Below are 26,875 nucleotides of genomic sequence, written 5' to 3' on the forward strand. Positions count from 1 at the left end.
CACCACTCCACGCAACAACCAGAGGTTACAAAGTTTGGTATTCAACGCTACCCACACAAACAATGACAGATCCGCCAATATGCGGCCGTGAAGTAATTAATGTACTCGACGCTATATCAAAATCATCCAGGCCGCCACATAAAGTCGTGCACGATTATACAAGCAACCGATTTGTTGCGCGTAAAGCATTTTAAACAACGGGTCTTATTATAATGGTTGACATTTACGGAAGATCTTCACGCGTTAAGAAAAAGCCCGGCGATGTTGATCTGTCAAAGTATGCGACTAAAGATGACCTCGCTGATATCATGAACCTGGCTGGAGTTGACCCAGATGAAGTTGTTATTTTTCAAGATCGATATGGTAAACTAAAAACCAGCAATATCAAATGGAATGATATAGTTCGACGAGTACTCGGTGCAGTTACAGATAATATTCCCGTGTTTACTGACGGTGGTAGAATCAGAGATTCAAGTATGTCACTTAAAACCATCAGAGATGAAATTGCAAAAAGTGTTGCTAATCGCGTGAGAAACACCGGTGACACAATGACAGGTGAACTTAGCATGAACGGGAACAAAATAGTAGCTGTAACAGCTCCAAAATCTGACAACGACGTCGCAAACAAACTATACGTCGACGACGTAGACAGTAAACTATCCACGCTGCGGGCCGAATATGATGTTCACGTAACCGGTTTTATAAGGCTTCGAAGAAATTTTCAAAAAATCGATGATGCCATAAATAAGTTCTTTGGAACTCCTTCCATCATCGATATAAAACTTTCTGATATCAAAACTGACCTAGACACGATCAAACGAACACAGCTAGACATCATAGCGGGAATTCCTGAGATTGTCAACAAAACCAATCTGATTAAAATTCCAGCTGAAATATCTCCCGGGCATATCACAAACATCGTATACACGGTATCATCGGGATTCGCAACATGGTCAAAACAAAATAATACTATCGAATATACCGCAACAACCACTGGCATGTACAGGCTGTCTGTGTTTAGTGCTGCAAAATTTGAAATATTTACAACGTTTCCATGGCGTCATTCCACCGACAGGTTTTCCGGGGTTGTATCTGTTATATTAAATATCGGAATCAAAGAAATATTTATCCTGGAAGCAGATGATAAGACATTAACCGCAACATCCTTCTGGTGGTGTTTGGAATTTGTAGCTGAAACACCTCAATTGGTTACTGCATAAAAATATATATGGACGGTGCACAATACAGATACAATCAAGCACGTGAATGGCAGGCGGCGCTAAAAGATCAAGTTGATCAATATACAGTAAAAGTAAAAAAATATCGACGACGATTGGTTATCGTTGATGTGATTGTTTATTCAGTATCCGCTGTTGTTGCTGGAACCGGTGTAATATTATCAGCGTTGACAACGATGGCACCAGTAGCTGTAACTATTTGTATTTCAGCAGCAACAACTATTGCAGGTGTGCTTAATATCATCACAAAAAAAATATGTACTTGTACGAACGAAAAGTTATCCGATTACAAAATAAAATTACATACAGCGACGGTAGCATACTCGAAATTATCCTCGTTGTTATCAGCGAGTCTCAGTGATGGAATTATATCTGATTTCGAATTTTCAATGATAACCAAAATATACGACGAAGGTATTAAAGATACAAGTATCGATAATGACAGAATTACTCCAGCAGATCGTGACCAACACAACTCCGCCAAAGATAACGATGATCTCGGTAAGTTCAATTAATCCTGAATTTAGTGTTAATTTTCCCACTGCAATTCCAGTAAAAGAAATAGCACTAGCACAATTACGAGTATATTACAGCTGGCCAAATATCAGATCAAAATCATTTAATGGTACACCAGCAAATAATTCGCTTGTATTTGCTAACAAGAACAAACCCGATGGAACACCTGACTGGGTTGTTGTTGGAATACCAACCGGCAGATACGAGATTGAAGAGATCAGTGAGGAATTTGCGCGTAGAATAAAATCAATAACGGGAAAAGAATCAAAAATATCAATTAATGTTCATGAACCCACCCTGTCCTCGACGATTGAAATAAACTCGCCTGATTATGCCGTTGATATTTATAAATCTTCAATCAGATCAGTGCTAGGATGGCCTGAAATTCCCCCGGTGTATGTAGGACCACCAGAACCAACGAGGGGTGATTTTACATCATCGAAAAGTCTTCGTCATGATATTAAAATGAGTTCAGAATGGCTAGATTACATAGAAGTAAAACCAGGATGGAGTGGGGGGGGGGGAGCACCTGTATATGATCCTAGAGCTCTTTTGTATAATCTTAATGAACGTGTTATTGCTTTTGATATTGATTCTATATTTGCTTCAATAAACTTAGACCATGAAATACAGGTAAATAATTTACGTGATAGTTTTCAAGAGTATTTATTTGATTCAACATCTGCGCGCGATAATATTATTAGGTACATAGAAGTTTTAAATTATATAGTTAATTCTTCTGAAGTTATCTATAACAGAATTAGAGATATGGTTCTTAAGTCATCAAGCGATTATAAAAAATCCTTCGCAGCCAAGTACAAAATACCCAAAGCTGACATTGTAACGTTTAAGTTTCCTGATTATAATCCGGATAAATTAAGAAAATCTGTCAGTGATGTCATTGATGAGTTTTTTCCTAAAATACTCCATGCATGGAGAAAACTAGCACCATTAGCAGTTGTTCTCAGATATGATAATGATCCACACGGCGGCGGAAGACACGTATCTCCGGGGATCGTTAATATAACACCGACGGTCGCGGTCAATCTGGTTTGTGACGTAATCGATGGCAGCTATCAAATAGATCTCGGAAGATCAAATCAAGCTCAACAAGGATACATCCTGTACACGTTCACACCACAAGTTCCCCCTGGAAGTTTAATCGTGCAAGAACCAACTAATCCTGTGTATCTGCGGTGTCACAATAATATGTTAACACGAATCAATTTTAAACTCACAGACCACCTTAATCGCTTAATTGACATACGTGAAGAAGAGCTTGTAATAAATCTGTATGTAAAGTCGTAAGACTTTTGTCGTAAGACTTTTGTCGTAAGACTTTATCGTAGATCTTTATGTAATGGAGGGTTTACCAACTCACCCATCAGAGTTATAAATAAATAATAATTCAGAAATAAAATAATAATTCAGAAATAAATAATTTGTAAAATTAAGAAATTTGTACAATTTTATGCTTTTGATGGGGTAAATGGTACTCAAATTAAGAAATTTGTACAATTTTGTAAATTTGATGGGGTAAATGGTACTCAAATTAAGAAATTTGTACAATTTTATGTTTTTGATGGGGTAAATGGTAGTCAAAATTAAGAAATTTGTACAATTTTGTTAAATTTCAGTAAAAAAAACAAATTAATTCAGAAATAAATAAATAATAATTCAGAAATAAAATAATAATTCAGAAATAAATAATTTGTAAAATTAAGAAATTTGTACAATTTTATGCTTTTGATGGGGTAAATGGTAGTCAAAATTAAGAAATTTGTACAATTGTATGCTTTTGATGGGGTAAATGGTAGTCAAAATTAAGAAATTTGTACAATTTTGTTAAATTTCAGTAAAAAAAAAAACAAATTAATTCAGTAAATAAATAAAATTAATTCAGTAAATATATAAAATTTATTAGGAACAATTTGACAAGGTTAGAACTTTCTTGATTTTGACTACCAATACACGTGGTCAGCGTTGACATGGACCCCAGTTACCAAAACTTTCATTTTCATTATCACCAGTAACGAAGTTACTCTGGATCGTTTCACCAGTAACGAGGTTACTCTGGACCGTTTCACCAGTAACGAAGTTACTTTGGATCGTTTCACCAGTAACGAAGTTACTTTGGATCGTTTCACCAGTAACGAAGTTACTCTGGATCGTTTCACGATCTAACATTATTTTTCTTAATAGTCTTATACGGGTACTAATCGTTTTCTTTGCCTCATACTCGTGGGATAATAACGATTTAATTCTTTCTACGGCGGCAGAGAGGGGAACGAACTCCTTCACATGATCATCTTCTACGGTAGCTAGCGACTGAAACATTGCCGCCTGAATCCGTTTCATGAGCCTGTATTCAGATGATAGTGTGTGTGTCCCCTGGGTTTTACGTTCTTGTAAAATCTCAAAATCAGAAACTATTTTTTCAGGATTAAGTTCATCAGATATATTAATTCCATCTTTTTTCAATTTTTTAATAGCAACAATTACATCATTGATATTTTCATGGTTCATTTTATAATATATGAATCTTTAAAATAAAAAAAAATATCCCTAGAACACCTATCGAGTGTTTAGCGAGTTCGTCGGGATGTTTCAAGGACAGCACAAACATATAACTTAACTAAGGTACGCTCAGCAAAATCCCACCCACAATAATTAATCCAGTGGGTGATACGAAAGATAGGTATCAACCACAAGTCAATATTGTGGTTGGGAATTTTGCTGAGTGGGGGGGTTTTTGCGGTTCCCCCCACTATTATAAAAATCGCAATTATGCGTACACCACCGACAAATTGTCAGCCATGGGGGTTTGATCCTGGACCGCGAGCGTCACAGTCCAATACCATACTGATTGAGCTATCAAACCTTGTTACGAACATATGTTTTGGAAGTTAATATATAGTTAGCTATATAGCTAAGGAACCAATATTTACACTAAACAGCGGTTTCTGAATAATAACAGTTTCTGTATTTATAACAGTTTCTGAATAATAACAGTTTCTGAATAATAACAGTTTCTGAATAATAACAGTTTCTGAATAATAACAGCGTTTTTCCTAAGCAGACTTAGAATCAATAACAACAGTTTCTGAATAATAACAGTTTCTGAATAATAACAGTTTCTGTATTTATAACAGCGGTTTCTGAATAATAACAGTTTCTGAATAATAACAGTTTCTGAATAATAACAGTTTCTGTATTTATAACAGCGGTTTTCCTAAGCAGACTGAGAATCAATAACAACAGTTTCTGTATTTATAACAGCGGTTTTCCTAAGCAGACTGAGAATCAATAACAACAGTGGCATGAACACACACACCTGCAGGTCGATTACCATGACAACGGTTTCTGTTCTACACACAGCTTCCTACGGATCAATAACATTATCATGATCTCTCGTAATGTTGTATGATGTGGAAATATTTAAAGAAAATAAATAATACTTCTACGAGTAATTAATTACGATGTAATTAATTACGATGTAATTAGTTAAACTGACTAATTACGATCATAAAAAATCAAAAATCTACGAAGAAAACTATATATTACAAAGTAATCTCCCTTTTATATAATCAAAAATTCAGTAGTGTATGGAGGACCTACTGTGACATAAATTAAAAAAATTAATTCAATGTGGTGATGATAGTTAATAATGTGGTGATGATAGTTATTGATACTGAAATGTAATTTTCTGCTTATATTTTTTCGAGAAAGTAGATCTGGTTATATTTTCTGCGACGTATTTTACCACACGCGAGTTAATATCAAAATATGTCGCAGCCGCGTTCATAGACTGAAACATAATTTCTTTGCCGGTTTCTATGTTTGTGGAAATTACCGCCCTTCTAGAAACTGTCTTACATCTTCCCGTATTACCACATGCAGAGTTCACGCTTCGTGTGACAACACGAAGGTTGGATAAATTATTGTTTTGAGGATTTCCATCAATATGATCAATAACAAGACCGTCATTGATCATCCCATTATGACATTCATACGTAAATCTATGACACAGATAATGTTTCTTCCCAACAGTAAACATTAGATAGCCAGTATTAGAAACAACGCCAACTGGTCTCTTCAACTTGCAGTGTCTGATGATACCATTAATATTTGATTCATAGTTTGTTATGACAGGATGTGGGACAAATATATTTTGCTCCATTATAATAATATTATACGTTTAAATCATTGTTTGTCTGAAATCTTGATATATAATCCCTCACGGATTTTATAGCGTTTTCACCGCTATTATTTTTTTTTGTCATAATATCTTTTAAGTTCTCTGAACCGTTTCCCGCCGCACTTTCCACATAATTCTGTTTTTCCTCGCACTCCAATACCACACCGTAGACATGGTATTGGTCCTAGACTTCCTCGTCGTATGTTTTGTGAGTGTATCCAACAAAATTCCTTTCTGCAGGATTTGTTGCATCGATTTACTGAGCCGATCATCAACCATCTGCATTGGGACATTGTATATATATATATAATTTTCTTTATTTAAATATTTGTTTTAATTATATGACCGAGTTTGAGAGATTATCCCAAACTAGGCCTGTTAAATATAAATTCAACCTTGACAGATTATCTTCTGACTTGCCAGTACGAGATCTGGTTGATCCGAAAAATAAAAGTTTGATCTCGAAAATTCACGACGCCAAGAAGGAATTTTACACGGATGGTGCATCTCATACATGGTCAACGTTCAAGATTATACGCAACACTGACAAAGTCAGTGTCGACAAAGTCAAGGAAGCTGTCACGGACGCCACAATGAACGACAAGCGAGCGGCAACTATCATTAACTACATCGCTGAATACGAGGGCAATCAAAAATATTTCTTCAGAGTAAAATTTATTGTATTAACAGAAACAGGTAGTTGGATTATCCGTGACAAATATGATCCTGTCCTTGGCAATAATAAAACTATCATATTAAGTAAAAATTCCAGACCGGGTCTACTGACGGGTATTGACAAACCGTATTATGAACGAGCGTATCCTGTAACGGCGGTTATTTATGGAATCTATGAGATAAATAAAAAACCCAACGTTGATAAACTAACGCCGATGAAATTTTCAAGGTTAAATTGTGTGGCTGAACGAGTAATAGAACACTTTACAAACGCGATGCGTGGAAATGGATTAACTGATTTAAGGCGTGAAAAAATAAACTCGTGGGCTGATTCAGTTAAGGATACCGGTGCTACAATAAAAGATGTTGCTGAGTTAGGAAAAATATTAAAATTTCCAATAACTGTGGCGACAATAACGGGAGAAGTACTGTACCAGTCGAAATATAAATCGAAGGGAGCTCCAATAAATATTATCGATCATAACGCGCACGCATGGACTAACGCGGTAACAATATTTCCACGTGATCGAACTGTTAGATTTTACTTCCCAGAGAATTCTGGGGCAGATATGTTTGATTTTATTAAAGAAATAAGTAAAACCGATCCTGTATCGGTATGGTTATTTAAAAGTAATGAGGAGGGTGAATTTGATCAGTTTGTCAAACCAAACGGTGAAATATATCGAACAGAATCCCTCCATAACGAGATGAAAAATCTTGCGACGTTTTTACAGTGCAAGCACGCGGAAAATACTGACAAATTACTAACTAATTGTTTTACCGTTCCATCTGTTGCGGCTCATTTCGCCAGAGAGAGAAATTCATGGAAACCAACACGATTTGATTTACTCGAGGACGTACGCGCAAGTTGCGTCGAATATGGACATGGCGGATTATGGAATACCAAATACAATTACAATGATGTTATTTCGGTTGATATGGTTGCATGTTATCCAGGAAGTTTTCTGGGATACGGAGATTGTTCTGTGTACTTTGAAAGATTTGGTCACCCTACAAACGAGATGACGCGAGTGGCAATTAATGGACCATTACCTGATTTTGATCTGACTGGATTCGCCTGTATTGAATCATTCGAGTTTAACGAAAATCTTCACAAGATTTGTTATGTTTGGTTTGGTAGACATTTTTGTGAAAAACGTTGGGCACCTATAGTTTTGTTGCGATATATGCTAGATTGTATGATACTGACATCGTTGGTGGTCAGTGAGGCGATTATATCATATCATGCACAGACCAAAGTTTGGTTGCCCATGTCAGATTCTGAAGTTATCAGCGAGTTTAAGGACGATATTCCTAATAAACTCAAAACCGCAAAAGATCTCGGTAGAAAAATTATAGGAAAATTTACTCAAGGTGGTGCATATGATTATAAAAGACATCACGCACGATTAATTCTAGATGATGCCGAGTACGATTTTATAATCGCTGATACAACAGCGAAAAATATATTTGTAAATCGAGAAAGTGTTTATTTATCCGACGGAACAAAATTGGGTACGATCGTTAGTTACATAAATGACGTATCCCCGCAATATACTCATCTAAGATCTTCCATGTTGGCTTATGTTTCTATAAATTTATTATCGATGATTAATAGATTTCCTGAGACCGCAGTCAGAGTCGCAACGGACTCGTTTTATATTTCAAGTAAATATTTAGAACCTGTTATGAAATTTACAAGTAATGATGAACGATGGGGTTCGTGGAGAATAAAAAAGGAACTATTACACAATTATGTAGAATCAGCAGATGTTCCAGTGAGAGATTTTTATCGTGAGGGTACTAAAATATCAGAAATATCGAAAGCACCATCGTTGAGTGATCCAATAACCAGATATAAGACAGTATATCTCAATGGACCTGGTGGATGCGGCAAAACAACTCGAACGATTAATGTTTTTAGAAATTCAGATATGATCGTGCTGACACCCACACATAGACTTGCACGTGAGATGAAACAGCGGCAAGTACAATCGTGTACGTATCATAGTTTCTTTCGGTGGCGCGGAGATACATGGACTCCTGAACGGATGGGAGAAAAATATATACCTAAAATAATTATTTGGGATGAGATATGCACGGTGTCATTGGATACATTAAAAATGTTTCTTGATTGGTTGTTGACGAAAAATACCGCCATAATAATGTGTGGCGATCATGGTCAACCTCCGCCTTTTGTTGGACCATCTCCACATGATTGGTTAAAAAATTTCGTTGATTATTACGAAGAAATAGATGATGATCATAGAGCTCTTGATGCAAATTTGAAGGAGTTTAAAAAATTAATCAGATTACAATCAAACAAAATTCAGTGTGAAATAATACGTGCAGTGATCTCAGAGACATCAATGAGTGATTTTTTGAACTCATGGAGACCCACCGATTTGATCGTAGCAAGTAGAAAAATAATCAGAGACGCTTTACAACAACAGTTATTTCAGCTGCATAAAGAAAAACACTCAGAACTACCCGTACCGTTGTGTTATAGACCATCAGATACACGAAAACAGAATACTAATGTTGATATTCCAGGACAGACTGAGAATCAAAATCTCGTATTAAATGATATTGTCGCCGTTGATATCAGTGTGGTCGAAGATGCAATAAACGCTGACAAATCTCCATGGGTGTTGGGATACGCTATGACAATCCACTCGTCTCAGGGATTAACTATTTCTGATACACGAGTCTGGATTGTAGACGATCGCATCGAGTGGTCAAATTTAGTTTATTTAGCGGTATCGAGGGTCAGAAATATATCTCAATTACGTAGAATCATAATTCCTGAAATCGTTGATAAATTTAACATCATCGATTATGATATAATAAGAAAAAAATTAATCGGATACAAACAATCTGATAAAAAAAATAAACGTGACTTTGATCTTGATGTTGAATTTATTATTGAGTTAAAACAGCAGCAGAACAATCATTGCACCAGTTGTAATTGTATAATGTTATGGCGGTATTCGAGTAATGATTCAAGACAATTTACCGTAGATAGAAAAGATAATAGTCGCGGTCATACACGAGAAAATACCATGTTAACCTGTCTTGAGTGTAATCGACGTAGAGGCGCTAGCGCCTTGAGTGCAGGCACCCTTAGCGCTAGTGCTAGTTAAGTGATCGAAATCACCGGAGTGATTTTGGTGGTAGTTGTGTATCCGCGGGAATTATTTGTAGTTGTTCACGTGTAAATCCACGTTGAGGAGCGGCCGAATCTAATCTGTAGATTGCAGGTCTGGAACGCCTACATTTCTTCCAGTGGATCTTGTCACGGTAGATATTTTGTGTGTGGTAACACTCCAAATAGGATCAGTCGCTCTCGCTTTACCACCTTCAAGTTCACCAGGCTCATATAAATATCTGACTGTGACATCACCTAATATTTTTTGTTTTCCAGCATCTTTTCGTTGTGTTGGTATATTTTTTTGTGTGACCGCGCTAATGGGTTTCATGTTGGTTGTTCGTGTGATCTCATTATTTAATGCAGCTATCACACCTGGTAATCTTGCCACCCATTCGCGAGATCTTTTATCCTGAATAAATTCCCTCGCGTATTGATATCCAAATAACCGCTCAGCAAGTGTTCGATTAAATCGCTCAACAATTGCTTGATCACGATGAATTGCAGTATGACCTCGTCGTATTTTGGCATTATGTTGTTTCATCAACGAAGATACTGGACCAAGAAATTCCTTGCCAGGATCAACCTGTAGTAGCTGTGGCCATCGCAGACCACCTTGTGGTCCGAGTCCTCGTTGATAAATTCGTTCAAACGCATCGGCTACTTCAGATGATGTTTTCGCTGATAGCGGCTCTGCTTCTTTATATCTACTTGCAACATCAACTACGGCTAACGCGTACTTGTACGTTTTTCCACGCACAGTATCATGCGGTAAAAACAGAATATCAGCTTGATGAACTTCATTAGGAACACTGACATCGAAATACGCGTACTGAATTTGTTTAGGACGTGGTAGATAAATTTGCCATATTGCCTGCCTGGACAACCACGTTTTAGCAGTAGAATGTTTAACCGCCGCTGCATCAGCAAGTTTACCAATTGCTGCTTTGCCTCTCCAGTATCCAACTGGTGAATAATAAATTGATTCCATTATTAATTACCAGCCCCAATCGCTAATTTACCTTTCATCGAGGATCTTACTAACCAATTAGCTAATGATTCTCTAATATTTTTATTTTTTATAGAATTTAATGAATGAATTAATTTTACATCTGCAATATGCCTATCTTGTAGATTTTGACTTTTATAAGCTACATCATGAGCATGACAAGCTCGATCAATAGCATTTATTGGTTCCTCGCCTGGTTTTGGTTGATCTTGATCATCGAGCCTGATATCGAGTCGAGTACCAGGACCGCAATAATTATATCCTGGTAGATGTTTTTCCCCACTGTATTTAGCCCATGGAGCACCTGGAAACTTTGACATCAAATTAGCAATATCACCACCGCGCTTATTAGGTACAAACGAAAATTTCTTTCTACCGCATATAGAACATTTTCCACCGTACGTTATTTTTTTATTTTTTGTTATAACCGTGGCTAAATCAGTAGTTGGAGTTTTAACTCTACAGCGTAAACAATATAAATTCATGTTATAATATATATGGATATAATTGATTTCTCAGCAACTCGGCAACGAGAGCCAGTTAAACACCATCCTGCGCTACCGAACTCCATCAGAATGATTATCATAGGACCATCTGGATCGGGTAAGACGCAGTTATTACTTAATCTGATAATGAGATGGTTGAAATGGGATAAATTATATTTAGTAGCACCATCCGTTGATGATCAGCGATGTTATGATGTACTTAAAGATTTCAATGAAAACGCGCGATTACTGGATGAGGATAATGATGTTATAGAGTTTATAACCGATATTAATGAAGCACCATCCGTTGATTCCATAGACGGATTTATTAATAATTTAGTTGTATACGACGATGTGATGCTAGATAAACAATCAAATCCAGCCAGAATATTTTCCCGAGGTAGACATAAAAATACAGACGTGATCTATGTTACTCAACGATATACACAAATTCCGAAGGTGATCAGAGACAACTGCAACATTTTAGTTGTGTTTAATGGCGTAGACACACACACGTTGCGAAATATTCATCAAACTTGGTGTGGTGGTGATATGGATATAATTAAATTCAAAAATTTCTTCTCACGAGCGCAAGCTACTCCGCATGGATTTATAACAATAAATTTACATGATCCAAGAACAAGATATCGTGTGGGTATTGATAAAATATTTGGGTAACAGGGGTGATGATAAAATTAAATTTAATTAAACAGATAATGAACAACTGTGCGTGGCTGCGTCAAGGAACCACTAACAATTGTAATAAAAAATGCCGTGGAGAATATTGCAAGAAACATAAAGAAAAACCTTCATGCTGGTCCACGAAGTTGTGTTGAAAACAACGGCATGAGGATTATATCAGATTTGTAAAAATTGCGGTGGAGATCGATACAGAAGTTTGATGAACTATTACAGAAAAAGAAAGAACATAAATCCAAAAATAGAAAAACCACCATCAGAACTTGAATATTACTTGAAACATAGAACAAATTCCGAAGATTCAGATGAAGATGAAACAGATGAGGAAAAACGACAGCGAGAAGGCATTGAAAAATATTCATCAAACTTGGTATGGTGGTAAATTAATAGCAGCAGAGAGGGTACCTACCAACGTTGGTCGTCAAAAAAATAAACAAGAAATAAATAAACACGTAGAGTACTTTATTTTTTCAGATACTATTTCGAACTGAGGTTTTATTAGTACAATCGTCCATTGCAAAAATAAAACATCTCAAGGAAAAGTTCATTTGTAAAATCTTGACCTTTCTACGAGATGATTTATTTGTTTGTTTTATTTGTTTTGTCGGAATTCTATGGTCTGTTCACCCTCTCTGCTGCTACTTCAATCTATAACTTTGCTTCAGAGGAACTGTTCATGCTGCATGTTAGCTGTATAGTCATCATGATGTCGTATACATACCCATAAACTACGAACTAAACGAGAGTAAAATTTACAGCTTTGTTGTTTTACCTTACATGGGTTCGCCCTGTGTAAATGAACGAATACCTCATATAATATGAAATAAACGTGCTGAACCAATCTGATTTGAGTATTTCATAAAAGTAAATTAAACACTAGCTAAACGAAAAAGAAAATTAGAAAATAAAACCGTTGAACACATCATAAACAATGGAACAAAACTGTGTTACATTTAATTCAACAGAAAAGTGAAACCGAAATGAAGAGAGTCGGTATCTAATGATAATGTTCATATCTTTGTACATTTGGAGGGGATAAAAATGGATGGTTAGAACTACATGTATTGAGGAATAGCATGAAAGAAAACGAACGTGTTAACCTACTGATAACAAAGACACCTTAAAGTATTTCAGAAGAGATGCAGATATGCAGATTAAACTTAATGATCATGAACTTTAGCTATGCTAGCAACACGGCAAAAAAAAATGTGCGGTATGAGGAAGGAATGTGTTACGTATTTGATGTGGATAAACACAAACTTGTATTTACAGTAGAACATGAAGAGCTCGAAAATATAACAAGGAAAATTTCAATAATTTAAGAAAATCTAGATTGATGAAAAGGAAAAAATCTTGTAAAGTGGACAACTTAATATAACATTTAGAACTTGTATGTAATGTTGCTTTATTTAGAACACCTGAAGTCTTAAGTTTATTACTTCCACGTGTCCTGTTTAATGCAAATGGGTTAAAAAGAACAGTATTTAAAACAAGTTTACTTCGATCTAGAAATTCTAGCTCGGTTATTAAAGGAATCAGTCAAATGTTTCAAAATAAAACGCAGGAAAAACGAACATGAAATTTAAAGAGTCGTGAACTGAACAGTCATTCCACACATAACCTATGCTAGAGAGGAAAACATTTCCCGATATAGGATTCCATGTTCGTTACTCGGATGGCATGCATGGCTATCAAAATTAGAACGATGAACACGTACCTTTAAGTAGTGAAAATGCCTTAGGTTCCAAAACGTTTAAATAAAAAGGGATATGACATGCACGATACTTTCAGAGAAATCTTCAGAAATGCATTTTTGTTCGCATACATTGAAAAGTACCAAATGGTCTTTTCCAGCAAAACCTTTATGTTTCTTTTCTTTTATGAAACCGTATTTCTGAAGATTTTTATAGAAGTATCGTTGATGTCAAATTTATTATATATTTCACAATGTGATATTGAAACGTGTAAGTGGGATAAAAAAATGACACCGCCACAGTTGCGATGCCAATTTTATCACCACAGTGGCATTATCACTTTTGGAACTACTTTCTTTTTCCATGTAGGAAATATATCAGTCCTTATATATATTATTCAGTAGTGCACTTGCAAACTTAAGCCGATCCAATTTTGTTTTGTTTTTTCTTTTCCTTCCCCTTACACCCTCCCTACCTCTCTCTCTCTCTCTCTCTCTCTCTCTCTTTCTCTCTACCACAAGGATGAATAAATTTTAAAATGTTTAAAGAGTGATCATCCTATAGTATTTTGAAAATGTAATTCGTGTAATCTATGAGAATGTACCATACAAAATGGCTGAAAATAAACTCCAAATAAAAAAATAGTAATCTTCACGTATTAACTTTTTTGGAATTAGTTTTTCACATTAATCGTGCAAATTTTCAGTGGGTGAACCAATATTACCTATTTAAATCCGATATTCTGTGTCACCCATACTGTCTCGTATACCTGTTACACTCAAAGAAAAAACGGTACACAATTTAAGATAAACGTTTGATTGCATAAAGTGATAACACTGTCCAAACAGCGATTTCAGCTCTCATCACAATCATAGTTATTTCTGGAAGCAGATTACGGGACAACCGATATTTGGGTGTAGCGGAAGTTACCGAAGTTGAATGATAGATTGCCAGCTCGAAAAAAAGTATTAGGTACTGAGTGGTCGGGTGTGTGTTGGATTGTGATCAAAAGGCGGGTGCTGATTAGTAGATTTCTATTAGTATGTGTGAAAGCATAGCGTGTGCATAAAACCTCCCTCGCATGCTAACATGCTTGGGTGTTAGTTTATGTGTATATCATCCATCCTAATCACATGCTACCCACTCACGGATAAGAGCATGTTTGGTTTTGTAAGTATGATGTGAGTTTAGGGGCCGTCCATTTAGAACGTACGTATGGGGGGGGGGATAACCCAAATGCGTACCCTTACGTGTGTGTGTGGTCTACTGATAATGTACGTACGCATAGGAAAGGAGGGGGTGGGGAGTGTGAAACCTCGACAATAATTTATCTAATACGTAACCTGTTCGACTGGGTTCAGTCAGCGTTTGAATTTTAGCGGACATTAGACAAACTTTATAAAGTTACGCAGCTTATTTCTTTGATTCAGCCAGACATTCAACGTCGGTGGACTATCTGTTTTATTAAACACGTTAATATTATTAATCCTTGATCGTTTCTGTGTGGATTAAATATAGGCCGTTCTATAAAATTCGTGGGGGGGGGGGGGGGATGCGTGAAGCGTACGTACGCATGTAGTTGGGGTGTATGCAAAAAAAGTACGCATGTGTACGGGGTGGGGTGGGGGGAGAGGGGACAAACTTTGCCAGACTTTTGCGTACGTACTAAATGGATGGCCCCTTATCCAGTTCTTTGGAGAGTAAAGGTGTGATTGTATGGATACAATGCCTGGGGTTATACATTTTTGGTCCCATAATGTCACCCTAATGTCAAACCTATGAATAATTTTAACATATGATTTCCCGTATGACCCAATAAAATGTCTGACCCATAAAACCATCTTAATGTTAAAACTATAGAGAACCTTAAAATGGAATTTCCCATTAATTCCACAAGTGTCACAATATAACTTTATAGGCCCATGTTAGACCCCAAATAACCCCAAAAGCCACCTGTAACTACTGTTGGCGTTATATATGAGAGACTGAATATATAGAGAATAGTGTTTTCTTCATTCGTAATTTCCTAACATATTTCATTGTGTGCTGCAAAAATATGATAGCTTATCGAGCGGCGAATCCACCAGTTAAATTATAACCTTTTCATCTGTACCACAGTAAAAGAAAAATATCGTTCTTTATATATCAAATTTGCTCCTGAATCAAGTCTTAGACGATTAAACTAACCCTTCAGTAAAGTACCCAACCCCTTTTTTCGTAAATTCGTCTCACTTTCACGATCATATGCATTATCATCGACTAATTAACAAATTATGCTTTCACCAGGGTCTCGTGATTTAACCACTTCCATTAGCCCTCTGGTAAGTTTTAGTGTAAACAGACTCTCGTTTGGAATTTTAACAGTACCTGAATTTTTCCAGATGTATCTGTCCCAAACTCTTTAAGGGTAGCATGACCAATGAACGATATTCTAATATACAGAGGATGCTGAAAGACTGAACATTTTTGGGCGCGCAATTGAAATTACGCTTAATGAAAAATGCGAGTTTTCTTGAGCCACACTGATGTTCGTTGGGCACTATATTGATTTCATGGGAAATAGAGTCGATCTAGAAGAAGAAAAAAAAAAAAACACGCTCACAGTCATTGAAATGGCATCATTCAACATGTCTCTGAAGTTAGAAGATTTCTCGGCATGATTAAGCAAATAAGCAAATTCTCTTTAAACATAGCCGATACAACAAAACTGCTGCGCGATGTACTGAGGAAAACCTACGAGAGGGTTTGGATTCCTTCTCAAAAGAAACATTTACATGATGTTAAGATGGAACTAAGATCTATGGCTCTAACAATATAACTACCACTGAGGTTTATACCTGTATTGGCTCTAACAATCCAACTACAACTGAGGTTTATACCTGTATTGGCTCTAACAATCCAACTACCACTAAGGTCTATACCTGTATTGGCTCTAACAATCCAACTACCACTGAGGTTTATACCTGTATCGGCTCTAACAATCCAACTACCACTGAGGTTTATACCTGTATTGGCTCAAACAATCCAACTACCACTGAGGTTTATACCTGTATCGGCTCTAACAATCCAAATACCACTGAGGTTTATACCTGTATTGGCTCTAACAATCCAACTACCACTGAGGTCTATACCTGTATTGGCTCTAACAATCCAACTGCCTCTGAGGTCTATACCTGTATTGGCTCTAACAATCCAACTACCACTGAGGTCTATACCTGTATTGGCTCTAACAATCCAACTACCACAGAGGTCTATACCTGTATTGGCTCTAACAATCCAACTACCACTGAGGCTTATACCTGTATTGGCTCTAACAATCCAACTACCACTGAGGTTTATACCTGTATTGGCTCTAACAATCCAACTACCACTAAGGTCTATACCTGCATCGGCTCTAACAATCCAACTACCACTAAGGTTTATTCCTGTATTGGCTCTAACAATCCAACTGCCTCTGAGATCTATAGCTGTATTGGCTCTAACAATCCAACTACCACTGAGGTCTATACCTGTATTGGCTCTAACAATCCAACTACCACTGAGGTTTATACCTGTATTGGCTCTAACAATCCAACTACCACTGAGGTTTATACCTGTATTGGCTCTAACAATCCAACTACCACTAAGGTCTATACATGTATTGGCTCTAACAATCCAACTACCACTGAGGTCTATACCTGTATTGGCTCTAACAATCCAACTATTACTGAGGTCTATACCTGTCTTGGCTCTAACAATCCAACTACCACTGAGGTCCATACCTGTATTGGCTCTAACAATCCAACTGCCTCTGAGGTCTATACCTGTATTGGCTCTAACAATCCAACTACCACTGAGGTTTATACCTGTATTGGTTCTAACAATCCAACTACCACTGAGGTCTATACCTGTATTGGCTCTAACAATCCAACTGCCTCTGAGGTCTATACCTGTACTGGCTCTAACAATCCAACTACCACTGAGGTCTATATCTGTATCGGCTCTAACAATCCAACTACCACTGAGGTCTATACCTGTATTGGCTCTAACAATCCATCTACCACTAAGGTCTATACCTGTATAGGCTCTAACAATCCAACTACCAGTGAGGTTTATACCTGTATCGGCTCTAACAATCCAGCTACCACTGAGGTCTATACCTGTATTGGCTCTAACAATCCAACTACCACTGAGGTCTATACCTGTATTAGCTCTAACAATCCAACTACCACTGAGGTTTATACCTGTATTGGCTCTAACAATCCAACTACCACTGAGGTCTATACCTGTATTGGCTCTAACAATCCAACTACCACTGAGGTCTATACCTGTATTGGCTCTAACAATCCAACTACCACTGAGGTTTACACCTGTATTGGCTCTAACAATCCAACTACCACTGAGGTCTATACCTGTATTGGCTCTAACAATCCAACTACCACTAAGGTCTATACCTGTATTGGTTCTAACAATCCAACTACCACTAAGGTCTATACATGTATTGGCTCTAACAATCCAACTACCACTGAGGTCTATACATGTATTGGATCTAACAATCCAACTATTACTGAGGTCTATACCTGTATTGGCTCTAACAATCCAACTACCACTGTGGTCCATACCTGTATTGGCTCTAACAATCCAACTGCCTCTGAGGTCTATACCTGTATTGGCTCTAACAATCCAACTACCACTGAGGTTTATACCTGTATTGGTTCTAACAATCCAACTACCACTGAGGTCTATACCTGTATTGGCTCTAACAATCCAACTGCCTCTGAGGTCTATACCTGTATTGGCTCTAACAATCCAACTACCACTGAGGTTTATACCTGTATCGGCTCTAACAATCCAACTACCACTGAGGTTTATACCTGTATTGGCTCTAACAATCCAACTATTACTGAGGTCTATACCTGTATTGGCTCTAACAATCCAACTACCACTAAGGTCTATACCTGTATTGGCTCTAACAATCCAACTGCCTCTGAGGTCTATACCTGTATTGGCTCTAACAATCCAACTACCACTGAGGTTTATACCTGTATCGGCTCTAACAATCCAACTACCACTGAGGTTTATACCTGTATTGGCTCTAACAATCCAACTACCACTGAGGTTTATACCTGTATTGGCTCTAACAATCCAACTACCACTCAGGTCTATACCTGTCTTGGCTCTAACAATCCAACTATTACTGAGGTCTATACCTGTATTGGCTCTAACAATCCAACTGCCTCTGTGGTCTATACCTGTATTGGCTCTAACAATCCAACTACCACTGAGGTTTATACCTGTATTGGCTCCAACAATCCAATTATTACTGAGGTCTATACCTGTATTGGCTCTAACAATCCAACTGCCTCTGAGGTTTATACCTGTTTTGGCTCTAACAATCCAACTACCACTGAGGTTTATACCTGTATTGGCTCTAACAATCCAACCACCACTGAGGTTTATACCTGTATCGGCTCTAACAATCCAACTACCACTGAGGTTTATACCTGTATTGGCTCTAACAATCCAACTACCACTGAGGTTTATACCTGTATTGGCTCTAACAATCCAACTACCACTGGGGTCTATACCTGTATTGGCTCTAACAATCCAACTACCACTAAGGTCTATACCTGTATCGGCTCTAAGAATCGAACTACCACTGAGGTCTATACCTGTATTGGCTCTAACAATCCAACTACCACTGAGGTCTACACCTGTATTGGCTCTAACAATCCAACTGCCTAGGAGGTCTATACCTGTATTGGCTCTAACAATCCAACTACCACTGAGGTTTATACCTGTATCGGCTCTAACAATCCAACTACCACTGAGGTTTATACCTGTATTGGCTCTAACAATCCAACTATTACTGAGGTCTATACCTGTATTGGCTCTAACAATCCAACTACCACTGAGGTCTATACCTGTATTGGCTCTAACAATCCAACTGCCTCTGAGGTCTATACCTGTATTGGCTCTAACAATCCAACTACCACTGAGGTTTATACCTGTATCGGCTCTAACAATCCAACTACCACTGAGGTTTATACCTGTATTGGCTCTAACAATCCAACTACCACTGAGGTTTATACCTGTATTGGCTCTAACAATCCAACTACCACTGAGGTTTATACCTGTATCGGCTCTAACAATCCAACTACCACTGAGGTTTATACCTGTATTGGCTCTAACAATCCAACTACCATTGAGGTTTATACCTGTATTGGCTCTAACAATCCAACTACCACTCAGGTCTATAGCTATATTGGCTCTAACAATCCAACTATTACTGAGGTCTATACCTGTATTGGCTCTAACAATCCAACTGCCTCTGAGGTCTATACCTGTATTGGCTCTAACATTCCAACTACCACTGAGGTTTATACCTGTATTGGCTCCAACAATCCAACTATTACTGAGGTCTATACCTGTATTGGCTCTAATAATCCAACTGCCTCTGAGGTTATTACCTGTTTTGGCTCTAACAATCCAACTACCACTGAAGTCTATACCTGCATTGGCTCTAACAATCCAACTACCACTGAGGTTTGTACCTGTATCGGCTCTAACAATCCAACTACCACTGAGGTTTATACCTGTATTGGCTCAAACAATGCAACTACCACTGAGGTTTATACCTGTATCGGCTCTAACAATCCAACTACCACTGAGGTTTATACCTGTATTGGCTCTAACAATCCAACTACCACTGAGGTCTATACCTGTATTGGCTCTAACAATCCAACTGCCTCTGAGGTCTATACCTGTATTGGCTCTAACAATCCAACTACCACTGAGGTCTATACCTGTATTGGCTCTAACAATCCAACTACCACTGAGGTCTATACCTGTATTGGCTCTAACAATCCAACTACCACTGAGGCTTATACCTGTATTGGCTCTAACAATCCAACTACCACTGAGGTTTATACCTGTATTGGCTCTAACAATCCAACTACCACTCAGGTTTATACCTGTATTGGCTCTAACAATCCAACTACCACTAAGGTCTATACCTACATCGGATCTAACAATCCAACTACCACTAAGGTTTATTCCTGTATTGGCTCTAACAATCCAACTGCCTCTGAGATCTATAGCTGTATTGGCTCTAACAATCCAACTACCACTGAGGTCTATACCTGTATTGGCTCTAACAATCCAACTACCACTGAGGTTTACACCTGTATTGGCTCTAACAATCCAACTACCACTGAGGTTTATACCTGTATTGGCTCTAACAATCCAACTACCACTAAGGTCTATACATGTATTGGCTCTAACAATCCAACTACCACTGAGGTCTATACCTGTATTGGCTCTAACAATCCAACTATTACTGAGGTCTATACCTCTATTGGCTCTAACAATCCAACTACCACTGAGGTCCATACCTGTATTGGCTCTAACAATCCAACTGCCTCTGAGGTCTATACCTGTATTGGCTCTAACAATCCAACTACCACTGAGGTTTATACCTGTATTGGTTCTAACAATCCAACTACCACTGAGGTCTATACCTGTATTGGCTCTAACAATCCAACTGCCTCTGAGGTCTATACCTGTACTGGCTCTAACAATCCAACTACCACTGAGATCTATATCTGTATCGGCTCTAACAATCCAACTACCACTGAGGTCTATACCTGTATTGGCTCTAACAATCCATCTACCACTAAGGTCTATACCTGTATCGGCTCTAACAATCCAACTACCACTGAGGTTTATACCTGTATCGGCTCTAACAATCCAGCTACCACTGAGGTCTATACCTGTATTGGCTCTAACAATCCAACTACCACTGAGGTCTATACCTGTATTAGCTCTAACAATCCAACTACCACTGAGGTTTATACCTGTATTGGCTCTAACAATCCAATTACCACTGAGGTCTACACCTGTATTGGCTCTAACAATCCAACTACCACTGAGGTCTATACCTGTATTGGCTCTAACAATCCAACTACCACTGAGGTTTACACCTGTATTGGCTCTAACAATCCAACTACCACTGAGGTCTATACCTGTATTGGCTCTAACAATCCAACTACCACTAAGGTCTATACCTGTATTGGCTCTAACAATCCAACTACCACTAAGGTCTATACATGTATTGGCTCTAACAATCCAACTACCACTGAGGTCTATACCTGTATTGGCTCTAACAATCCAACTATTACTGAGGTCTATACCTGTATTGGCTCTAACAATCCAACTACCACTGTGGTCCATACCTGTATTGGCTCTAACAATCCAACTGCCTCTGAGGTCTATACCTGTATTGGCTCTAACAATCCAACTACCACTGAGGTTTATACCTGTATTGGTTCTAACAATCCAACTACCACTGAGGTCTATACCTGTATTGGCTCTAACAATCCAACTGCCTCTGAGGTCTATACCTGTATTGGCTCTAACAATCCAACTACCACTGAGGTTTACACCTGTATCGGCTCTAACAATCCAACTACCACTGAGGTTTATACCTGTATTGGCTCTAACAATCCAACTATTACTGAGGTCTATACCTGTATTGGCTCTAACAATCCAACTACCACTAAGGTCTATACCAGTATTGGCTCTAACAATCCAACTGCCTCTGAGGTCTATACCTGTATTGGCTCTAACAATCCAACTACCACTGAGGTTTCTACCTGTATCGGCTCTAACAATCCAACTACCACTGAGGTTTATACCTGTATTGGCTCTAACAATCCAACTACCACTCAGGTCTATACCTGTCTTGGCTCTAACAATCCAACTATTACTGAGGTCTATACCTGTATTGGCTCTAACAATCCAACTGCCTCTGTGGTCTATACCTGTATTGGCTCTAACAATCCAACTACCACTGAGGTTTATACCTGTATTGGCTCTAACAATCCAACTACCATTGAGGTTTATACCTGTATTGGCTCTAACAATCCAACTACCACTCAGTTCTATAGCTATATTGGCTCTAACAATCCAACTATTACTGAGGTCTATACCTGTATTGGCTCTAACAATCCAACTGCCTCTGAGGTCTATACCTGTATTGGCTCTAACAATCCAACTACCACTGAGGTTTATACCTGTATTGGCTCCAACAATCCAACTATTACTGAGGTCAATACCTGTATTGGCTCTAATAATCCAACTGCCTCTGAGGTTTATACCTGTTTTGGCTCTAAAAATCCAACTACCACTGAAGTCTATACCTGTATTGGCTCTAACAATCCAACTACCACTGAGGTTTGTACCTGTATCGGCTCTAACAATCCAACTACCACTGAGGTTTATACCTGTATTGGCTCTAACAATCCAACTACCACTGAGGTTTATACCTGTATTGGCTCTAACAATCCAACTACCACTGAGGTCTATACCTGTATTGGCTCTAACAATCCAGCGACCACTAAGGTCTGTACCTGTATCCTCTCTAACAATCCAACTATTACTGAGGTCTATACCTGTATTGGCTCTAACAATCCAACTATTACTGAGGTCTATACCTGTATCCTCTCTAACAATCCAACTACCACTGAGGTCTATACCTGTATTGGCTCTAACAATCCAACTACCACTGAGGTTTATACCTGTATTGGCTCTAACAATCCAACTACCACTGAGGTTTATACCTGTATTGGCTCTAACAATCCAACTACCACTAAGGTCTATACATGTATTGGCTCTAACAATCCAACTACCACTGAGGTCTATACCTGTATTGGCTCTAACAATCCAACTACCACTGAGGTCTATACCTGTATTGGCTCTAACAATCCAACTACCACTGAGGTCCATACCTGTATTGGCTCTAACAATCCAACTGCCTCTAAGGTCTATACCTGTATTGGCTCTAACAATCCAACTACCACTGAGGTTTATACCTGTATTGGTTCTAACAATCCAACTACCACTGAGGTCTATACCTGTATTGGCTCTAACAATCCAACTGCCTCTGAGGTCTATACCTGTACTGGCTCTAACAATCCAACTACCACTGAGGTCTATATCTGTATCGGCTCTAACAATCCAACTACCACTGAGGTCTATACCTGTATTGGCTCTAACAATCCATCTACCACTAAGGTCTATACCTGTATCGGCTCTAACAATCCAACTACCACTGAGGTTTATACCTGTATCGGCTCTAACAATCCAGCTACCACTGAGGTCTATACCTGTATTGGCTCTTACAATCCAACTACCACTGAGGTCTATACCTGTATTAGCTCTAACAATCCAACTACCACTGAGGTTTATACCTGTATTGGCTCTAACAATCCAACTACCACTGAGGTCTACACCTGTATTGGCTCTAACAATCCAACTACCACTGAGGTCTATACCTGTATTGGCTCTAACAATCCAACTACCACTGAGGTCTATACCTGTATTGGCTCTAACAATCCAACTACCACTAAGGTCTATACCTGTATTGGCTCTAACAATCCAACTACCACTAAGGTCTATACATGTATTGGCTCTAACAATCCAACTACCACTGAGGTCTATACCTGTATTGGCTCTAACAAGCCAACTATTACTGAGGTCTATACCTGTATTGGCTCTAACAATCCAACTACCACTGTGGTCCATACCTGTATTGGCTCTAACAATCCAACTGCCTCTGAGGTCTATACCTGTATTGGCTCTAACAATCCAACTACCACTGAGGTTTATACCTGTATTGGTTGTAACAATCCAACTACCACTGTGGTCTATACCTGTATTGGCTCTAACAATCCAACTGCCTCTGAGGTCTATACCTATATTGGCTCTAACAATCCAACTACCACTGAGGTTTATACCTGTATCGGCTCTAACAATCCAACTACCACTGAGGTTTATACCTGTATTGGCTCTAACAATCCAACTCTTACTGAGGTCTATACCTGTATTGGCTCTAACAATCCAACTACCACTAAGGTCTATACCTGTATTGGCTCTAACAATCCAACTGCCTCTGAGGTCTATACCTGTATTGGCTCTAACAATCCATCTACCACTGAGGTTTATACCTGTATCGGCTCTAACAATCCAACTACCACTGAGGTTTATACCTGTATTGGCTCTAACAATCCAACTACCACTGAGGTTTATACCTGTATTGGCACTAACAATCCAACTACCACTCAGGTCTATACCTGTCTTGGCTCTAACAATCCAACTATTACTGAGGTCTATACCTGTATTGGCTCTAACAATCCAACTGCCTCTGTGGTCTATACCTGTACTGGCTCTGACAATCCAACTACCACTGAGGTTTATACCTGTATTGGCTCCAACAATCCAACTATTAATGAGGTCTATACCTGTATTGGCTCTAACAATCCAACTGCCTCTGAGGTTTATACCTGTTTTGGCTCTAACAATCCAACTACCACTGAGGTTTATACCTGTATTGGCTCTAACAATCCAACTACCACTGAGGTCTATACCTGTATCGGCTCTAACAATCCAACTACCACTGAGGTTTATACCTGTATTGGCTCTAACAATCCAACTAGCACTGAGGTTTATACCTGTATTGGCTCTAACAATCCAACTACCACTGGGGTCGATACCTGTATTGGCTCTAACAATCCAACTACCACTAAGGTCTATACCTGTATCGGCTCTAAGAATCCAACTACCACTGAGGTCTATACCTGTATTGGCTCTAACAATCCACCTACCACTGAGGTCTACACCTGTATTGGCTCTAACAATCCAACTGCCTCTGAGGTCTATACCTGTATTGCCTCTAACAATCCAACTACCACTGAGGTTTATACCTGTATTGGCTCTAACAATCCAACTACCACTGAGGTTTATACCTGTATTGGCTCTAACAATCCAACTATTACTGAGGTCTATACCTGTATTGGCTCTAACAATCCAACTACCACTGAGGTCTATACCTGTATTGGCTCTAACAATCCAACTGCCTCTGAGGTCTATACCTGTATTGGCTCTAACAATCCAACTGCCACTGAGGTTTATACCTGTATCGGCTCTAACAATCCAACTACCACTGAGGTTTATACCTGTATTGGCTCTAACAATCCAACTACCACTGAGGTTTATACCTGTATTGGCTCTAACAATCCAACTACCACTGAGGTTTATACCTGTATCGGCTCTAACAATCCAACTACCACTGAGGTTTATACCTGTATTGGCTCTAACAATCCAACTACCATTGAGGTTTATACCTGTATTGGCTCTAACAATCCAACTACCACTCAGGTCTATACCTATATTGGCTCTAACAATCCAACTATTACTGAGGTCTATACCTGTATTGGCTCTAACAATCCAACTGCCTCTGAGGTCTATACCTGTATTGGCTCTAAGAATCCAACTACCACTGAGGTTTATACCTGTATTGGCTCCAACAATCCAACTATTACTGAGGTCTATACCTGTATTGGCTCTAATAATCCAACTGCCTCTGAGGTTTATACCTGTTTTGGCTCTAACAATCCAACTACCACTGAAGTCTATACCTGTATTGGCTCTAACAATCCAACTACCACTGAGGTTTGTACCTGTATCGGCTCTAACAATCCAACTACCACTGAGGTTTATACCTGTATTGGCTCTAACAATCCAAGTACCACTGAGGTTTATACCTGTATTGGCTCTAACAATCCAACTACCACTGAGGTCTATACCTGTATTGGCTCTAACAATCCAGCTACCACTAAGGTCTGTACCTGTATCCTCTCTAACAATCCAACTATTACTGAGGTCTATACCTGTATTGGCTCTAACAATCCAACAATTACTGAGGTCTATACCTGTATCCTCTCTAACAATCCAACTACCACTGAGGTCTATACCTGTATTGGCTCTAACAATCCAACTACCACTGAGGTTTATACCTGTATTGGCTCTAACAATCCAACTACCACTGAGGTTTATACCTGTATTGGCTCAAACAATCCAACTACCACTAAGGAATATACATGTATTGGCTCTAACAATCCAACTACCACTGAGGTCTATACCTGTATTGGCTCTAACAATCCAACTATTACTGAGGTCTATACCTGTATTGGCTCTAACAATCCAACTACCACTGAGGTCCATACCTGTATTGGCTCTAACAATCCAACTGCCTCTGAGGTCTATACCTGTATTGGCTCTAACAATCCAACTACCACTGAGGTTTATACCTGTATTGGGTCTAACAATCCAACTACCACTGAGGTCTATACCTGTATTGGCTCTAACAATCCAACTATTACTGAGGTCTATACCT

This window comes from Sinohyriopsis cumingii, chromosome 9 (genome assembly GCF_028554795.1).
Source record: "Sinohyriopsis cumingii isolate HCF-2022 chromosome 9, ASM2855479v2, whole genome shotgun sequence".
In the NCBI taxonomy this organism is placed as follows: Eukaryota; Metazoa; Mollusca; class Bivalvia; order Unionida; family Unionidae; genus Sinohyriopsis; species Sinohyriopsis cumingii.